General features: G+C 32.2%; 1 long non-coding RNA gene across 1 annotated transcript in view; it reads right to left on the reverse strand.

Moving 5' to 3' along the window:
• Nucleotides 1-18,960, reverse strand: part of LOC106102614 — a 65,174-nt gene that overhangs the window by 33,825 nt on the left and 12,389 nt on the right. The window lies entirely within an intron of this gene.

Consider the following 18,960-nt stretch of genomic DNA (forward strand, 5'->3'; position numbering starts at 1 on the left):
AAAGTAGGAGTATAAATTTATCATTCTAGAAGTTCTCGTTTAAGATAACACTGCATTAATTACATCTCATTTTTGACCAATATCCCAAAAGAAGGCGGTACTCAATCCGTCTGTATGTTTTTTTATTAATATTAATATTGATAGAATACTAAGTGATTACAAAATTGACGCGTTTGCAGACCAGATTGATGGATGACTGCAACGACTATTTTTTTTTCTGTCACTGCCGTCGTACGGAATCCACGTTGTTTTTTTCTGGCAGGATGAAAGATGGACATTGAATGAGATCCTAAATCTATGTTTGAGTTCTCACATGATCCTGAAACGAATACAAATTTTACTACGCGTCTGAGAATAGTATATTAAGAAGCGTCCTATGTCAAGATTAATCAGTTTATTTCAAAATTATTACCTCTGGTCCATTACTTCATCTTAATATAGCTTTAAAACTTCATGGTCCGTCTAACCAATCTACTAATACCAACAGACAAACAAAAATGTTACTTCTGTTTTTTTAATCAATGGTTCAATCAAATTTTATAGAGATGTTTTAGAAATGGATATCAATAGTTCGTTACGAGACATAAAATTGTCTATCAACGTGTAGAGAGTAATACAGCCAGCATTCAAGCGCACAAAGTGGCGTTTGATAGACAAATAACTTTTCCCGATTGAAGTCCGACCTCGGAATGAAATGCTAGAAGCATTGACATCTATGTGATTTGTCTACTGGGTCTATTCTATTCTATTTCTTGTTTATGGCTCTCCCACAGCGGATTGGGCCAGTGTCAAGTGTTTGTGGTTTTATTATAATTTGGGAGAAACTGGCAACAAAACTCTGCTTATGGATATGTTCATGGGTGTACAAGCGGTCTAAATATTTTAAACTACTGAATTATATAAACCTGTTGATCTACCTAAAAGAAGGACGGACACAAAACATTTATATATATCTATTGTGTCTCTGACCCGTACCAATTTTACTAAGGAAGCGGACGATATTTTGATCTACAATACCTTGCCAATATTAAGTCACGGTTTCGTGTCAGTGCTGTTGTGTGTGAGCTTAAAACGATTGTATTGAGCTTACAAACTGTTGGTACAAAGTGTTAAAATGACAAACTAGACTAGGTGCAAATTTCACAAATTATTAGGTATCCATTTTGTTTTCTATTACAAATATATATTCATTTCATATTTCATGAGTAAAACTATTTCAAATTAAATAAACTTCTTTTGGAATTTGCAAACGAAACTGGAGTTGATACGACGTAAATTTTAACCATTTGCCATGCTTTCATATTTATCAGAGGCTGAAAGAATAACAACCGTGCCTTCGTAAAAACCGCCAGGGATGCGCCAATACATCGTATGCGGTTCCTAGTTTTTGAATAGTAAATAGACTGCCCTGCGTAGGGTTACCACACATGTTAGTGTTGGATGTTAATTCCAGTTTAAATTTAAAGTAATCGTAACAAATAAATTTAAATACCAATTCTACAGAACTATAACATTATATGTTATTATGTAAGGAAATGCCTCTGCCTTAACGGGGACAAGAACGGATTACATCGCACTAAGACCGCACAAGCAGTCGTAAGGAAACTCATGTGCATATCGTCAGAAACAGACGCCATATTATATTATAATCTCTCCGAAATCGTACTAAATACTAACAAAAAGCCTTAAAATTAAATATCATATTAATAATTATATTTTCAAGAAGTTAATATTATCGGCCAATATTAAGTTGTAGTTCTGATACCAATAGAATTGATTTTAAACACTGTTTACGGATACATATGTTTATACTATTGCATTTTTCGTGTTTGTTAATACAATAAAGGATGTTTTACTTATGAAAACAAATTTTACTTTTAAGATATCTGAGTATTGCCATCCCCTACTTCCGTCCGGAACACTTCAGACGGAGTACGGAGTAGCATCGAATGTTCATTCGGTAGATTAAAAAGCACTATTCAAAACTAAACACGAGCGCAGTAAAGGTATTCACGATTCATCAATAAAACCATATCAAGTTTATTTTTATATGTGCGGCCCTGTATTTTTTTTACAAATCGTGATAAGTTAGATATTATGCTTGGCTTGCGAAATGCTATCGTGACTAATCTATACCGATATAAAGACGAAAAATTTGTATTTTTGTATGTATTGAAATAACTTCAAAACTTATGGGCTGATTTTAAAAATTCTTTCACCATTAGGAAGGTATCTTATCTGTGAGTAACATAGGCCAGATTTGTCACTTTCACGCAGATGATGTCGCGAGCTAGAGCTATAAATAATAAAGTAATGAATACCAAAATCAATGCAGTTATACATATTTAAGATGAATCGGATAGACGTCCATACTATCAATTAACAGCTAGACACTATTTACTTAAACACCAATAAGTAAACAGTGTCTAAGGATATATATATTATATTACAGTAATATTTTTTGCTAAGATTTCACCTCCATCCTCTTTACAAACACAAAAACCAAAGGCCACTTAAGTAAGCTGGCTCAGATGTTTACCTTTACTTTGACATCTTAAGACGGTCCTTAATTTATTTTAGGTAAATTATGCTGCTAATAATAATACAGTCTTATATTCATTTTATAAAAACCTAACCTCCGTAATGTCTGTGTTTTCACCCTAAGTTTTGAGAAAGTTCGAACACGTCGACCTGTAACATTCCACCTTCCCTCTCTACCGGTAGCTGTCTAGACTAGACCCACGATAGAATGCCTTTGTTTCCTTAAGAATATTCCAGAACGTTTAAAAATTTAATAATAACTACCGAAAGACAACTGTGTTGCTTTTGACATTGTGTTCGCCAGACTCTTAACGCAAACAACCAGTGTAAATAAAACGTAATCTATACTTCTATACCAATATTATGAAGGGGAAAGATTTGTTTTTTGTATGAATTCAAATAACTCAAAAACTAATGGGCCGGTTACAAAAATTCTTTCACCATTAAAAACTAAGTTATCAGTGAGTAACAAAGGCTATGTTTATTTTCTGTTTTTTAATTCCACATGGACGAAGTCGCGAACAGCTAGTTGCTTATAAAAATAGCACTCGGGCGCATCTACTCGTTTAGTATGTACGGGCTTTTATATCTGCGATTGCAGTAACTACCAACAGAGTAAACAATAAGTTGGGCATCAATGACTATTAATTAACGGGATGTTTGAAGCGTATCAGGAATTAGTGAAACTCCACCAGGGTTTACTTTGTACGTACACGGATGCTCAGTTAGTGTTTGATTTAATGAAATGTTCGTGTAAACTAACTCAGGTAAAGTATATTAATGTACTTCGTACTTAAATTATTTTAGAAAAATCTATACAACACATTACTAACAGATAAATTACCTTTCTAAAGGTCAAAGAATTTTTAAAATCGGCCAAGTAGTTTTTGAGTTACATAGTTCAATACATACAAAAATATAATTCTTTCCTGTTTATTATAGTATAGATTTATTGTGGTTAATTCTTCCTTTTCCTGTATTTTTAATCAATTTAAAAAAAGTTTTCCTAGTACGTATTTGCAATAAGTTAAAGTAAATAATATTCAATCTCTGGCCCGCGAACTCGACTGTAAGTCAAGTTTTAAAAAGCCACCGCCATTTGAACAAAGTTTCAAATAGAAGAGGTATGAAATTGCAGAAGTTTCGAACTTGACAAAATTATATGACGCAACCGAAATTATTGTCAAGATGATGCGATACGAAATTCTGAGATAAGTGACCCTAATTAAAAGTTAAAAAATGTTTTCTCAACATACTGAATTATGAAATAGTACTATTCACGTGTCATTGAAAAGATCATAATTTAACGTCTAACACATGCGAATTATAAATACGAAGATATGATAAAATAAAGAAACAACGCACATGAAAGGGGAAATAGATAGGAAATGCAATAAAAGATAAAATTGGAAGCAAATAGTTAGATAATTTCGTTATTACTTATGCGTTTTTAAGAGTAGGTGGGTTATAGCAATATTTATTTACTTATGGTCTATCTTCTCTCCCGTGGGTAGCGGTCACATATCAAGGAGAGCGATGCTCGGTTTCCTCTGTATTCTATAATATCAAAGGCAGGCTTTGGATTTCACATTTTTTTGTAAACTAAACGTGGAATGTTCTTTGATTATATCCAAGCGAGCGTTTATCGTCGAGACGTCGCATCTTCACAAGCGCACCTTTACAAAGCTTCTCAAGAATTCGCACTACGGAATTTAATGTCTTTGTGCATTACACAAATAATACGAATATTTGTAATGAAAACTCCACAAGGCGTTCAATAACCGAATGTTTTAGAAGAATATTATAAACTATTAGTTAATGTTGACCAATAAATTATGTCTAAAAAACGCACAAACTTGAAAAATGTCTAATAATATTGAAAATTTAAGATCATTTCTTTCAGATCAGGTTCTAAATAACTTACTTTAACTCCAAAAACAGTATAATCGTTGATTCGACCTATTATTTGTCATATATAGTTTTTTATTGTTTTAATCTATGATTGAAATGTCAATTAAAGTAGTTTTAGTGCATGAAGTTATAAATTAACTTGGTAATCATCCGAATTGATTATTCAAACGCTATTAAATCTGCATTAATTTTCTTTATTAATTGAATATTATTAAACTATGAGAAGTTTTAAGAACCTGTTTACACATTTTATGGCACCGCAGAATTAATTCCGTTTGCTATATGATACTCCATCAAGTTCCAAGGGAATTAAATTCTTTGTCTATACGAGTAGTTACGTATTTTTGACCGATTTCCCAAAAGAAGGAGGTACTCAATTCGTCTGTACATTTTTATGTGTTACGGCATAACTCCGCCGCTAGTGGACCGATTTACATAATTCTTTTACCCGAAAGGTAGTGCTTGCTGGTGGGTGCTATTTTTTGTTTTACTCTGTGCATATTGTAAGCTTGTTTAGTACATTGAAATTGTACAACATACGTACAGACGAGAGCATCACTGTGACATGTCAGTAATTAGTACGCGGTAAATTACATTGGTTTCAATTCTGTCTATTGACAAGTGAGATAATTTACAACCGATGTAAGACATTGGTTATACATCTTAGCTACAAAATAGAGGATGAGTGATTTACGAGATTGTGTATTACTATTGAAAACTTATTTACAAAGGAGTTTAAGAGATCAAGACATTTACTTCTATTAGACGTACTAGAATTACTGAGATTGTTTTTTATCTTGTAAAGAGAAAAATTTTAAACGAGAAATTTTACTAATTCTTACTAATATTATTGCGAACGTTTAGACGAACGTTTGTTAGAGTTTGTAGCCTAAAGTGCTAAAAGGATTGCGTTGATATTTGGCATAGATGTACAGATACAGATGTCGCATAGATAATAGTCTGTTCGTCTGGCTACTTACTTTTTGAACGACTTCCCAAAAGAAGGAGGTACTCAATTCGTGTATGTTTTTTTTATATGTGTTAAGGCATCTAACTCCGCCTCTAGTGGACCGATTTTGATAATTATTTTTTTATCCGAAAGGTAATGCTTGCAGGTGGGTCCCATTGTTTTGTTTGACTTTTTGTTTTTTTATTTTAATTCCATGCGATCGGAGTTGTAGGCGAAATCTAGTAATTAAATAAATATTGGGTGGCGTTGTTCATTTCATCGTATTCTTACTGTTTTTCACTTTGTTCTTTACTGTATTTTTACCATAGCAATTGTGAATGCTACTGTGAGCATATAACATTAAGAGTCTAATAGTAATGAACTATAGTACTCGATTATACGCAATGCGCTTTTATAGTCAGTAGTTGTAGTGGAAGTTAGGATCTCAAGCAGTGAAGCGCAGCAAAGTGTTCTGCTTGCTGACATTTGCATACGAATTTGTGAATGAGGACAGAGCGTATCGCAAACGCCTGTTTAGACTCAACTCACTCGTTTAGTATTAAAACTTTTACAATGACGATTGCTAAAATGTAAATGTACAATTAAGTTCGTATTTATATTTTTTAAGCTATTTCAGTGGTCAAGGTAATGCTTATACAGATTGGTTTGGTATACAGCAAGGAAAATTAGACATCTCTTTCCGTGCTTTTGTTTCATTCTTTATTGATTCAGAACACGAATTAGAAGACTAGTCAGGCGTTGTCTTTGAAAAACACTTACAAAAATAGTAGATTGTACACTTCCGTTCATATTTCCGTTTATCAAGTACATTTCATAGAATTTCCTACGTTCCCGGATCCGGCGAAGTGGCGAAAGATTGCTTGTTTCAAACAGGAAACATAATAAATTGTTGTCTCGTGTAATTCTATAGTTATTTCATCGGAGGAGGGATGCGAAATTCATAGCTAAAATGCTACTTTACGTTGGTGTTCTAGTGATTTTGTTATTACTATTTATAAGTGTAATATTTATAAAGCTCTTACCGTGCGGCTTCATCCTCATGAAATTATAAAGACTTGCTTTTATTTTTTGCATTTGTGAAATTTTCAATTGAAAATATCAACATTCAAATGCTCAAATGATAACCTTACTCCTTAATGTTGGCAGCTTGTTATCTATGGTCCCTTTCCTACATTAAGGTTCATTTTTTTTTTCAATTTATTTAACCTCTAAGTTTAATACCGATAAAATATATAACCTAAAGCGTGTCGCAAGTGTAGGGTTTTTTTTTAAAGAAATATTCGTTCAAAAATATGCTGTGATTGCTGACATCCTAAGCTACAAAGTATTGAGTGTTTACCTTTTTTATATTAAGTAGAGATATAAATTTCCTAATCTGTAATGCCAATTTGCCACATGACATTAGAAATATAAAGACCAACTTACTTTTCAATATTCATTTTCGTAAGTTATTCAATTAAATTTATTATAACTTAGTAAAAATTTGAAATAAGAATGCAGATTTTGTACTAGCGGATAATTAACCTTCGTTTCTGGCTCCGATTGCAGACTTGCTCATTACGTCTGGTAATTAGCGCCCTGTATCGGGAATCCATTAGTGGTAATGCATTTTGGATAATATAACAATGATAAAGTATGGATATATCGACATTGAACCTAAATAATAAGCACATTATTTTACATTTATTATTATCGTATTAAAAAATCATACTAATTACTAGAATCCTTCTCTTTTTTACCACGATAAATCACTAAGGTCTAGAGATTAATTAACGATTTTAGTACGTAAATAAATAATTTTATCACAGTGCTTTTTCTGTAGGTTTTTTGTTTCCAATTCTTTTCAAAATCAGAGTATTCGCAATTGAAATAAAACTTAAACATATTAAAAATTTGCGAATTCAGAACATACGAGTATATTTCCCAAACCACTTCGTTCAACATCTTGCATGTTACGGAACAATACTGGGGTAAGGTAAGTAACGATGTCGAAACATCTCCGAGGGGCTGGGAAGTTGAACTACGAGTCTAAACTCCACTGGGTAATCTTATAAACAAGGTAGGCCGCTTCTGACAATTCCCAGTTAAGAAATGCACTTCCCGTGATGACATATGACCCGAATATAACATTTTAGAAATTTAAAATTATTTCAGGCATTGCGGGAAATATTAAGAAATGTCTTATGAAATATCGCTTTTTATTAGAATAATAATTTAAAGCATTCATAGGAACTAATACGGAATAGTCTTGAGTTAGCGGACAGCCCTAAAGTTTGAAGAGGCAATACGAGATAATAAAATAAACAATAAACTTCTTCGTATCTTACATCAGGATATTAATAGAATTTTTGTGTATAAAACCTTTGTAATATTATTTAAATGGCGATCTTAAAAGTTGAAAAGTAAAGTATTATCAACTACTGTCTACGGAGTAATTCTGCATTAAGGAAACGTTCCTTGTACACATCGTTAGCTCTGAGAGCCTAAATAAATATTTCCTAGAATTCCTCTTTCTACTTCATTCTTTCGCCGGAGCCTGCTCGATGTCCGTTTACATTGCCAGTTAAACGTAATTAACGTATTTATGCTTTCAAATGTTTTATTTTAATTCAATTGGATTTTTACAAAAATAAAAACGCTCCATAATTAAATATGCTTTAGTGATTTTCAATTGTTTCTTTTGGATGTACTTTACTGAATAACACATTTAGAGATATTTTAATAATTACATAATATTTTCTAGTTATAAATATTAATATTCAGCAGACTTTCAACTTAATTGTACAAAATAACTTAATAAAATTAACAAACCGGAGCGCAAGCTTTTCCAATCATTGTTGTTGGCATATTTTTGAATAATTGATCGTAAACAACCGTTTAAATTAACCACAATGTAAATGCATACAATTTTGAATGTTTTGTTTAATCCATATAATTATATCAAACTTTGATCGAATCCTAATAAATTCATTAACACAGATATAATTAAAAACATTTGTTATATAAATGCTGGCTAAATTATTACGCGTTTCGATTGAGGAAAATTTCAAAGATACTTGTTATTCATTCTAGTGGAAACATGAGCATACGTGGAATAATCGCTACCCAACAGTTATAGCCGCATCAGTAGGAAATACCTCCAGTTTAAGTCGATATCCATTCAAGAGCACATACCGCATACCTCACATTCAAGTGCATGGATACCAAATTATTTGCAACAATATTAAAATTAACGTAAAACAAATTAAAATAAAGATATTTGTTGTTATATTTCGCCAGCATGTATAATTCAATTCAATCATATTTAATTTTCCCTCTTGTTACCGAACAAAGAAATAATTTTCGATAGTAATAAAATTCGATAGCGTATTTATTACCGAAGGAAATTTAAAATACTGTTAATTGTATTCTTTTGTGGCCAAACCATTATTCAGTAGAAAGAAGTTTTTATATCCAAGGCTATATTTATCAAATCTAATAGAATGCTGTAATAAGATTATCAATGAATGTGCTAGAACTTGTCTGTTATTTTTTAAGTACAAAGCTTTAAACATTATTTTAGGAATAAAATAAACTACCATAGACCTAAAAAGAGATGGGTGGATAACGTAAAAGGAGGTATAATCTAGAAGGTGGTGATTGAGATGATAGATGATAGTTATCTGGCGGACTAAAACTTGGTACGTCGACCCTACGGGAGTAGGATAAAGTAGAGAAGATGATATAAAAGGTAACAACGATAATAATTTACATTTCGGTATAAGATAGGTTATAATTACTGTTAAATATGTAATAGCTAGCTCTCTAGTTCGTGGACGAGCATTTCTCTGAGGCAATTAGCGAATTGTTTCAAATGCTTGGGCAAGTCTTGAATAATTATGCCTTGTGATGAGACTATCTTCAATAAAGCGCTTTCCAAAATTGACATCCATAAACACAATAGTTTGAATTGTTGCAGCAAATGTTATTTAATCGTATGGCTATAAAATTACAATAATCTCTATAATATAAGGTTAGTACTAATCTCATTAACAAATAGCTTTGATGATATAAAATTTATAAGATAAAGCGAATTACAAAAAAGGCAAAGAAGAGAATTAAATGTCATTAAATTGTGAAATGACTTCATTAAAATGATTAAACTCTTATAATTTTCTTGGACTTCGAGTAATCATATATCGAGTAAAAATAAAACACGTTTTAAAGTAATAGTAAAATAGCAATAGTTTCGGTAACTGGCAAGTCGTAAACTTAACGAAATTACGACGTACGTTACACGTTCCTAGTATATTTATTGCACTTGATCAGACATTTGGGATCTGCAGAACGTAGGGCTAAAACTAAATAATGTACAGTCAGCTGCACAAATATGTAGATATTTAAAAAGCTTCGGTAATTCATATACGGTTTCGGTTTCAAAAATATTTATGCCCATATTCGTATTCTTCCGACATCTAATTCCAGCTATTAACAAATACGTGTATATTTAAAAGTGAACGCGTTTACAAGTTTCTAAAGTATTTTTAATGTATACAATATATGCAGTTTGCTGTACAGATCGAGACAGATAAATCACTATAGAAAATTACTGTTGTTTTACGAAAAACAAACTTATTCAAGACTGAACACAAAATCTAAGACTGACCAAGCTAAGTCACAGTTTTGCCACAAAGTCAAATAAATGCGTAATAGAAATACATCTGAAGTCAGCTTCATATCCATTTTAATCTTACGTCCCTGATCTAAGTGAATTACAGCGCGAACAGGAAACGGCGTCGTAAATTCTACTCGCGCGGCCCTCAAGTTGCCGTCACTTAAATTAACCGTTAAAACTTTTAACCAACTTAATATAGACTTTCGCTGACAAACATGTTCGCATGCGATAATATATAAACCTATTAGTTTATTACTAATATTGAAATCTAATAAATTTATAACAAGACGTGATAGATTCGTAAGTAACAAGGAGTTCCAATATAACACGGTAAGTTTAAAAAGATTTAGACTACCTTCATGTATCCTACAACACGCGTCTTTTTAAAATCCTTCTCTTCAGTATTTTTAGAAACAAAGGAAAACCTTCATCTACAACAACCAGCAGATTGCTGATCAGTTACATTATGGGTTGCCGGCAAAAAATTGCTAAAAGTGACAAGGCGACCCTTGTTCAACATCATTTTAAAATCATTGTATTAATCAAAAAGTTGGGCAATAAAGGGTTATTACTACTATCATAAAGTAAAGTAAAGTAAAACGAAATAATTATAATGTGATACTATTGTCATCGCGCAGTTTTAGTTAGCGAATTAATAATTGTCTATAAGCAAATTTCGATTAAACTGTGCCAACAGTTTGCGCGGTATAGCCAGAACATTAATTAGCTTGTCGCCGAGCTCCCAGACTAAATAAATATTCAGCAACGTTGCAGCGAAACTAGAGGACTGTTATTTCGATACAAACTGCATACCTTTGAATAATAATTAATGGAAATTATTAAATAAGAATTGGGAGTCACTCAATTAAGTGACCCCATATTCATGGGCATCTTTCTACAATAGAACTTTGCTGTACAATAGAAGTTACTCTTTATAGAACATCTTTCTTAGACATAGCAACATTCTATTACCGCTATCGCTGATCGAAAAGTCAAACTTTGAATTGACTTGTCACTTTTCATCAGTATAGTTTTGACACATTTTGGCGATTTTACTAGCGATATCGCTAATCGAAAGTCCTTATGTCTATGGGGGTAGAGTAGAAAATGTAATTAATAGACGATAATTATCCTTTTCATCCTATCATCGGGTGAATCCACTTCTAAAGTGTATTTAACTGGAGGAACCAAACCTACCCAAAAAGGACATTTTGTGTAAAATCTATTAATTGTTGGCGCAATCTGCGAATTAGTACAACCCCGCTGGTCGCAGCGGAGTTTCCGAGTGCGGTGACGATAGTTAATGCTCTATTTGGCATCTAGATTTAGTCAACGACGCGGGTATACCTATTCTAAAATAAATAAAATACTTCTCTTAATTGATAATTCTACGATTAATAATATGGACTTTTGTGTTATTTCCTTGCCTAAAGTGTGATGTAAGTGTTGAGCTTTTTATTAAAAAGAGTAATTTTCAAAAATATGCTGTAAGTGCTGACATCTTCGGCAACAAAGAAGTGTGTGTTTACGCTTTATTATAATAGTATAGAAGTATAGATATGGAAGTAATGGGTTCATTTTGTTAATTAAACTTTCGTCGGCTTAGATTTTCATATGAATAGGTATTAGGTACTCTGTATGTAACTTCTATAAATCTTAATACGTAAATATTATAAAGTTTTTCGTATTAATTAAATTGTAATCTTGCAGCACTCATTTGTGGAATATTAATCTGCGTCGTAACAAATTAAAAAATCACATCGGAGAGAACGCAGCCACTATCACTACCCATTGACATACTTTGGTTATAATTAAATTTACCTTTTTATCAAATTAATATTTACAGAAAAAAGAAGACCAAAATGTTATTATTGACATATCAGAGTATCTGGCAAAAAAAAATTCTTAATCTTTATTGCACTACTTATTAAATGGTCCACGTAACAAAACAAACAATTATTTAGTACATATTTGTATAAAATGGAGTGACAACAATATAAACCCGAAAGCTCATTACCCTGTTCGTAGCGGCGCGCCTTTTGACATATGGTTTGACCTTTAAGTTCACCTTTAACACGGCCTTTGTGGCAAAGCATATCTAATACACCTATACATCTCGGAGTCTATTAAATTATAAATCATATTTGATCACGTAAGTCCGTTTTTTATTTAATTTTTCGGACACAAATAAAGCATGTTTAATTCATGTTTTAAGAATCACAATTTACTAATCTTTGATAGAAGTGAAAATAATATTTTTATTGTAAAGCAGAACCTCGATAGGTTAAAGGCCAAGCAAGGGAAACGCAAAATATTTTAAGTTATAGTGGTTTTAAGTTATCAAGGGTCTATGTTATAGAGGTTTTGGGCTCTGATGGGAAGAAGACATATTGTTTTTTTGACGTGATAGAGGTTTTTATGTTACCGAGGTTTGAGTAATCGAGGTTCCACTGTATTATCAAAACATTGTCCATTACATTTTCGGTAGTCAAAATAACCATCTTCAATATTTTCTTATACCATTTAAATAAACTGAAACACAAAGTAATGTTGATATTTAATTAGACCCGTAAAATCTTGTAACGTGTGTTACTCTATAAAGTGATATTCGGTCCTAAGTAAACATTGCTAAAGACACAGCTGATTAAAACATAGGTTTTCTATTATCTACAAAAGAACTGTACGGAGTATAAGTGTACAGTACAAGAACATAAGAACTTTGACTTATTTACGCAAAAAAGTCATATTTATATATACTATTATTATAAAGCGTAAACACACACTTCTTTGTTGCCTAAGATGTCAGCAATTACACCATATTTTTGAATCATTCTTTTTTTAATAAAACTACACTTACGTCATGCTTTAGGCTATGTATTTTCACGCCATTAAATTTAGGGGGTAAATATTTTGGATAAAAACCCTAAAGTGGGAAAGAGACCATACGATACGAGCTGCCAACATTAAGGAAGAGAGGTTAATATGGTAACGGTAATATTGACATTTGCAATTGAGAATTTTGTCAAATGTAAACAATTAAATAGTTTTTATAATTTATGCGGATGAAACCGTACGGGAACAGCTAGTTGTAAATAAAAATAATTTAATTGCAACACAAATATCTTACTTCTTACTAATCTTACTTACTAATATTAGATGGATGTTTGTTAGAGTTTGCAGCCTAAACTGCTGAACGGATTTCAATAAAATTTGGCATAGACGTAGAGGATAGTCTGGAAGAACACAAGGTTGAACTGAACTGGTTGAAGAACAAAAGGTTGAACCTTTACACCAATCAGTCACTTAATTGTATTCTTCCTTGCTTTTTTTCGGAAGTGGGAAATGTTGCAATCTTATTAGTGTTTCCTGCGAGGCGGAAAGGTCGGCCATGATTTACGACGAAGGCACACTATTTTTCACTTATCATATTTTCTCTACAATGTTATAGAAAACATTCAGTAACAATTTGTTTCTTTGTCACATACAATTGTATTCTCAATTACGTATTTGACATACATACAAATACAAGGCAATTGTTGTCCAATTTATACGACGTCAAATTACTACAAAGCATGATCACTAAAATCTATATGAAAAAAAAAAACATTCTACTATTAAACTAAATAAATAAAATACTGTCATTTACATATTAAATTGAGTTTCCACATAAGTACAGTCGGCTGAAAATATATCTCTTATATTTACCAAGCTACAGAAACTTCTACACGCTTTCGGTTTTAAAAACATATGTGCTTGCTTATCCGTATGGTTCCAACCATGAATACATTATTGAAACCGAAAGCTTATACAAGTTTTAAAAATAAATGAATACATTTTTATGCAGCTGACTGTACATCTACTACTTATGTATGTGACTAACATGGCTTGAAATTTGGATAAATAAATAATAAAATAACCTTTAATTCATTTCTGCATCCAAGTTACAATAAAATAAATAGAAATAAAAATTTACAACTGTATAGTTTTAAATTTAAAACAGAAAATTATAAGTTTAAAATAATTTACAAGTTACTGTTCTAATATTCGTTTTTGGCTTATTTTCTGCAGATCTGTTCGCCATCGGCAAAAGTTTCAACCCTTTCCACTCATTATCACTACTCTGGTCCACGTCACTCCTAACACAATATCATCTCATCTTTATAGAATTTCGAATACAAAGTTTAAAATGATCCGGGAAATTAACAGGCTATCTTAATTAAGGTCCAATCATGCGATAGCAGTACATCCCAGACCTTCGAGAGGACGAAGGTAATAGGTTTCGTGTCTTTAATCCGGACATGATTAAAACTCGCCCGAGCTTTAATCACTTTATGAAGTTTAGGCGCGGATTAAATCCCGCGTATGAACTTTCTAAACAATCTATAAACAAACATCATTCTATATTTAACTAGCTTTCGCCCACGACTACGTCCGCATAGAATTAAATAAAAACAGAAATACGTAGCCTATGTGTTCTAGACTGTCCTCTTCGTGTATGCCAAATTTCATCAAGATCCGTATAGACGTTTAAGCTACAAACTGTAACAAACATCCATCCACCTAAACTTTCGCATTTATAATATTAGTAAGAGTAAGAAGTAAGATATGATGCACGACCTCCTACATATTCGCACCGTTGCACTAATATTAAAATGGTTTCGATAACAATGTACTTATTTTGTGTTTCTTACCGTAACTACCTTAGTCAAAGCTAGTTTGTATATTGCGAATTATATGAAAAACAATACATTTTCTATCACCAAGACTAAGAATTGAGTATTCAAAAACCTTTACATTTTTATCATTTAAATATTTTGATTAAAATTACATTATTTAAGAAATATACAAGGAGAAATATATTAAATAAACCAGCATGTATGTCTACATCTATATGAAGCAGACGGAAAACCGCAACAGACAGACAGGAGTGACGCGGCCATTGCATCAAGGGCGCAATTAAATTCGGTTTATTGTCCAAAACTCGGTGTACATTGAGCGGATTATTGGAGTGCGTGTATCCAGGGGTTTATTCCCTGAATACAGCCAATTAATCATCGAGTATGTACTTGAAACGAAACATACTAAAAGTTCGTTAAAAAATCCAAATCAATCAAAAACTCTCTATATGGATTACTGTGGCTAGTTGCTAATGAAAACTCGCCTTTTCAGAAATTGCTTATCACGTTTCCATTCTCAACCTCCGCAAAAACAACGTTATCTTTTTATTTCTTAAAGAGGACAGCAGGAATTTTCCTTTCACTGTGTAAAAGAATACATATTTTATGATGCAGACATATTTATAAGTATTACTACCTTTCACCTCCGCCCGCGTGGAATTAAAAAAAAACAAAAGAAAGTAGCCTGTTTTAGGCCAGATTATGTTCTATTTCTAAGCCAAATTTCATCCGGATCCGTTTATTCGTTAAGGCTACAAACTCTAACATTCTATCTATCTAAACTTTCGCATTTATAATATTAGTATGATTAAAAATATTGTGTAATTACATTTTATTAAAATTTAATAATTATAACGTACTGTGATAAAACGTGGGGCGGCGACGATCGTATACGTATTTATTATATTTGACGAGACGTATTTGCGATCCCCAAGCCACCGGATATTAAACACGAGCGGTAATAAATCGAAATATTAATCCCATTCCTAGACACATACGGTACATTTTAATATGTTTATATATGAATTTAAACTCAAAATGAAATATTAAAGATAAATAATATAGCTGTTCTTACGGTGAAAGAAAACATAATGCAACCTACAGATACCGGCGAGGAAATTCAAAGATATGTGAGAAGTCAACCAACCCGCACTGGGCCAGCGTGGTTGACTATGGCCTAATCACACTAATTTTGGGCAGGAGCCCCTCGGTAGGGACGTACAGTGAGCTGGTGATGTCTGCGTGGAATATAGATGTAAGACGTATAAGACAGCATGATCTTTGGTCTACAAATAGCAAACAATATTCGAAAACACTGAATGAAGAAATAAAGACGGAAATATATAATCAGCTTTGTTCTATATCATGGTCAGCTGGGGGGTACAACTACACTATCTGCTCCCCCCACAAGGTGCAGTTGTCCCCCCTCAATCTTACTTTTTAATATTATAAATGCAAAAGCTTAGAAGGATGGATGGATGGATGTGTGTTTAAGTTTGTAGCCTAAACGGCTGAACTGACTTTTGTTTTTTTTAAATACCACGCGGACGGGGTCGCGGACAAAAACTAGTACTCCATAAAAGTGGAATAGATATAAAAATACTACGAATTTTACCATACTGATGGTCACTGCCCCCCTAGACTTAGCTTAATCTTCATGTTCTATACATGTCTATAACTTTATCTGCTCAAACAATTACATAAGAAACATACATATTGAGTTCACAGATTTACCAGAAAAAGCAACAAATAATTTTTATGTCAATTAACTTTAACTTAAAGTAAAATCAAACTTTCTGAAACAGTTTCTACAAATGCGATATTTCAAGATTGTAATATTAAACATATTTTAAACAATTTCGTTTGTCCACTCGACGACAAAACTGAAGTGAGTAGCGAAGCTAGAATGCAATTTTCATGCTGCAATATATCTAATTACCCCTTTAATATAAGACTACGTCGCAGTTAATTTTAATTAGTTAAACAACCCACTGCTGCCTGCAATTACACTGCACTCTTGTAATTATTATAATTAATTTTTCTTTTAACGTCTCTTCTTTTTCGTAACATTAAATTAAAAATATAAGCATTTAAATACTAAGTAAAATAAACTCAAAATTAAAAAATAATCAGAAAACGATTCTCGGTTTTAAATTTATATTTAATTAAAATGATATTACCATTTACCGTAAATTTATATTAGAAGCTTGTACAAAAACATTATGATTATAGCAGTGAAAACTCGCTGCTACATTATAATTTAACAAAAAAAAATCTACAAGGCATTTTATTTAAAATCAGTCAAATACAGAAGAAATAGTATAAATATAGAGTTTTCCCATTCACAGTAAATGACTGACTGTACACCCTCAAGCGTATTACTATACTAAGAAATAAGAATCCTAGAATTACATTTTCCTCCTAAGTACAGATGAGGAAATCCTCAGAGTTACACTTTAACTACACTCGTTATTTACAATGAGACATAAGCCGTTTCTTTTTAAAACAGCTCTCTTCATCTCTTTTTCAAATCTCTTTTTATTATAAAAATGATAGCAGTGAACGCATCGATCTACCATCAACCAACTTCTTTTCGTACAGAGTCATTTAAAAGCTACGTCCTATTGATTTGTTTGCGCGTCGCCGTGTCAATGTATAAAAGCTCAAATGTTTGTCATTTAAAAAGTGGAATACCGCTAGATACCTTGATAGTACATATAAAAAGGAGCCGTAACATGCTAGCATATGGGTCGTCTAACAAATCCCCACCGTCGCATTTTCATTGAGACAAAACTAGCGATGCGAGCTTCGTGAGACATCTTTACAATTACAAATATTACAAACTTGCATTTTTCAAAGTATAAAATTCTTCGATATAAAGTACATAAATATTACAATATGAAAAGGTACATCAAATCTATAAATATATAGATGAACAATCCTATGAGTATATTTCATTTAAATAAAGCAACAAAAAGGTGACAGGTAACATAAAACACAATCAAAGTAGTGCGGAAAAGTATTAGTGTCTTCAAGCTTAGATGGAGTCGTGGTCAAGAGCTGGTTTAATTACGTAAAAAAAAAGTAGAGAACTAATTAATTACTTTTTCTTTGTGTCGAAGTAAAAGGTGATTTTAAAAGAAAATCTGGCGCCTTTTAGAAATACATCTTTTTGGTTTGGCTATAATCTTATCCTAATAAAAATCAGACATAAAATGCATAATCAGTTTTATACATTAGCGCCATCTAGTTCTACTTAATGTAAACCTTTGGAATTTACCTTTCGAACAGGGTTGTACGTTTTTCCTGAACAGCTACACCACTCGTTTCAGATGTTACGACATAGATGGCGCTATTTCGAAAGCAATACAGAAATAAAAAATAAAAAATAGTGTAATTTTTTTTACAACAATTATGAGATAAGTTTCCACAAAATTAAAAACAAGCATTTCTTCAACTTACTATAGAGGGTATATCTCGAACATTTGCGTAACTGTCACGCTTACGAGAATGTATTCGTAAAATTGACATTTGTTATGAGATTAGTTGATGTACTTTATGCCCGGTAGGGGCGCTGTACAAAACAAATACAAATGTTGATTACCAAACATTCTCACAAATATTCGCGATAGCTCTCAGATGTAAACAGTTCGCGCTGACTGTTACATTAGCCTAATAGGAGACCGATATCTCGTTTTCCACCTTATAAATAAGTCTTTCATAGTTGCGGTAATCCAAGGTTACCTTTCTTCATGCAATCTTTAAGCTGGTGCAATGCGAAAGAAAATACAAGTCAGCTTTAAATACCAATTAAACTAGAAAGCAAAGCCTTAAACCGATAGGCTACACGCAATAAACCACAAATGAATGCTTTGTACATAGTTGCACTATTTATTGATTACTGATCTCATTATTGACTGGATTGGACTGGACAAAACCTTGCAATGAAATTAAATAAAAGCATCCACTCATCTGATATATATGAGTACTAGCTTCCGCCCGCGACTCCATTCGCGTGATATTATAGTAATAAAAACAAAAGAATGTAGCCTATGTGTTCATCCAGACTATCCTCTACATCTATGCCAAATTTCATCCAGATCCGTTCAGCCGTTTAAGCTTCAGATTCTAACAAACATCCATCCAACCATCCGACTATCCTTCCATCCATACTTTCACATTTATAATATTAGTATTATATGAGTATA

The sequence above is a fragment of the Papilio polytes genome, unplaced genomic scaffold (genome assembly GCF_000836215.1).
Source record: "Papilio polytes unplaced genomic scaffold, Ppol_1.0 DF823923.1, whole genome shotgun sequence".
Taxonomy (NCBI): Eukaryota; Metazoa; Arthropoda; class Insecta; order Lepidoptera; family Papilionidae; genus Papilio; species Papilio polytes.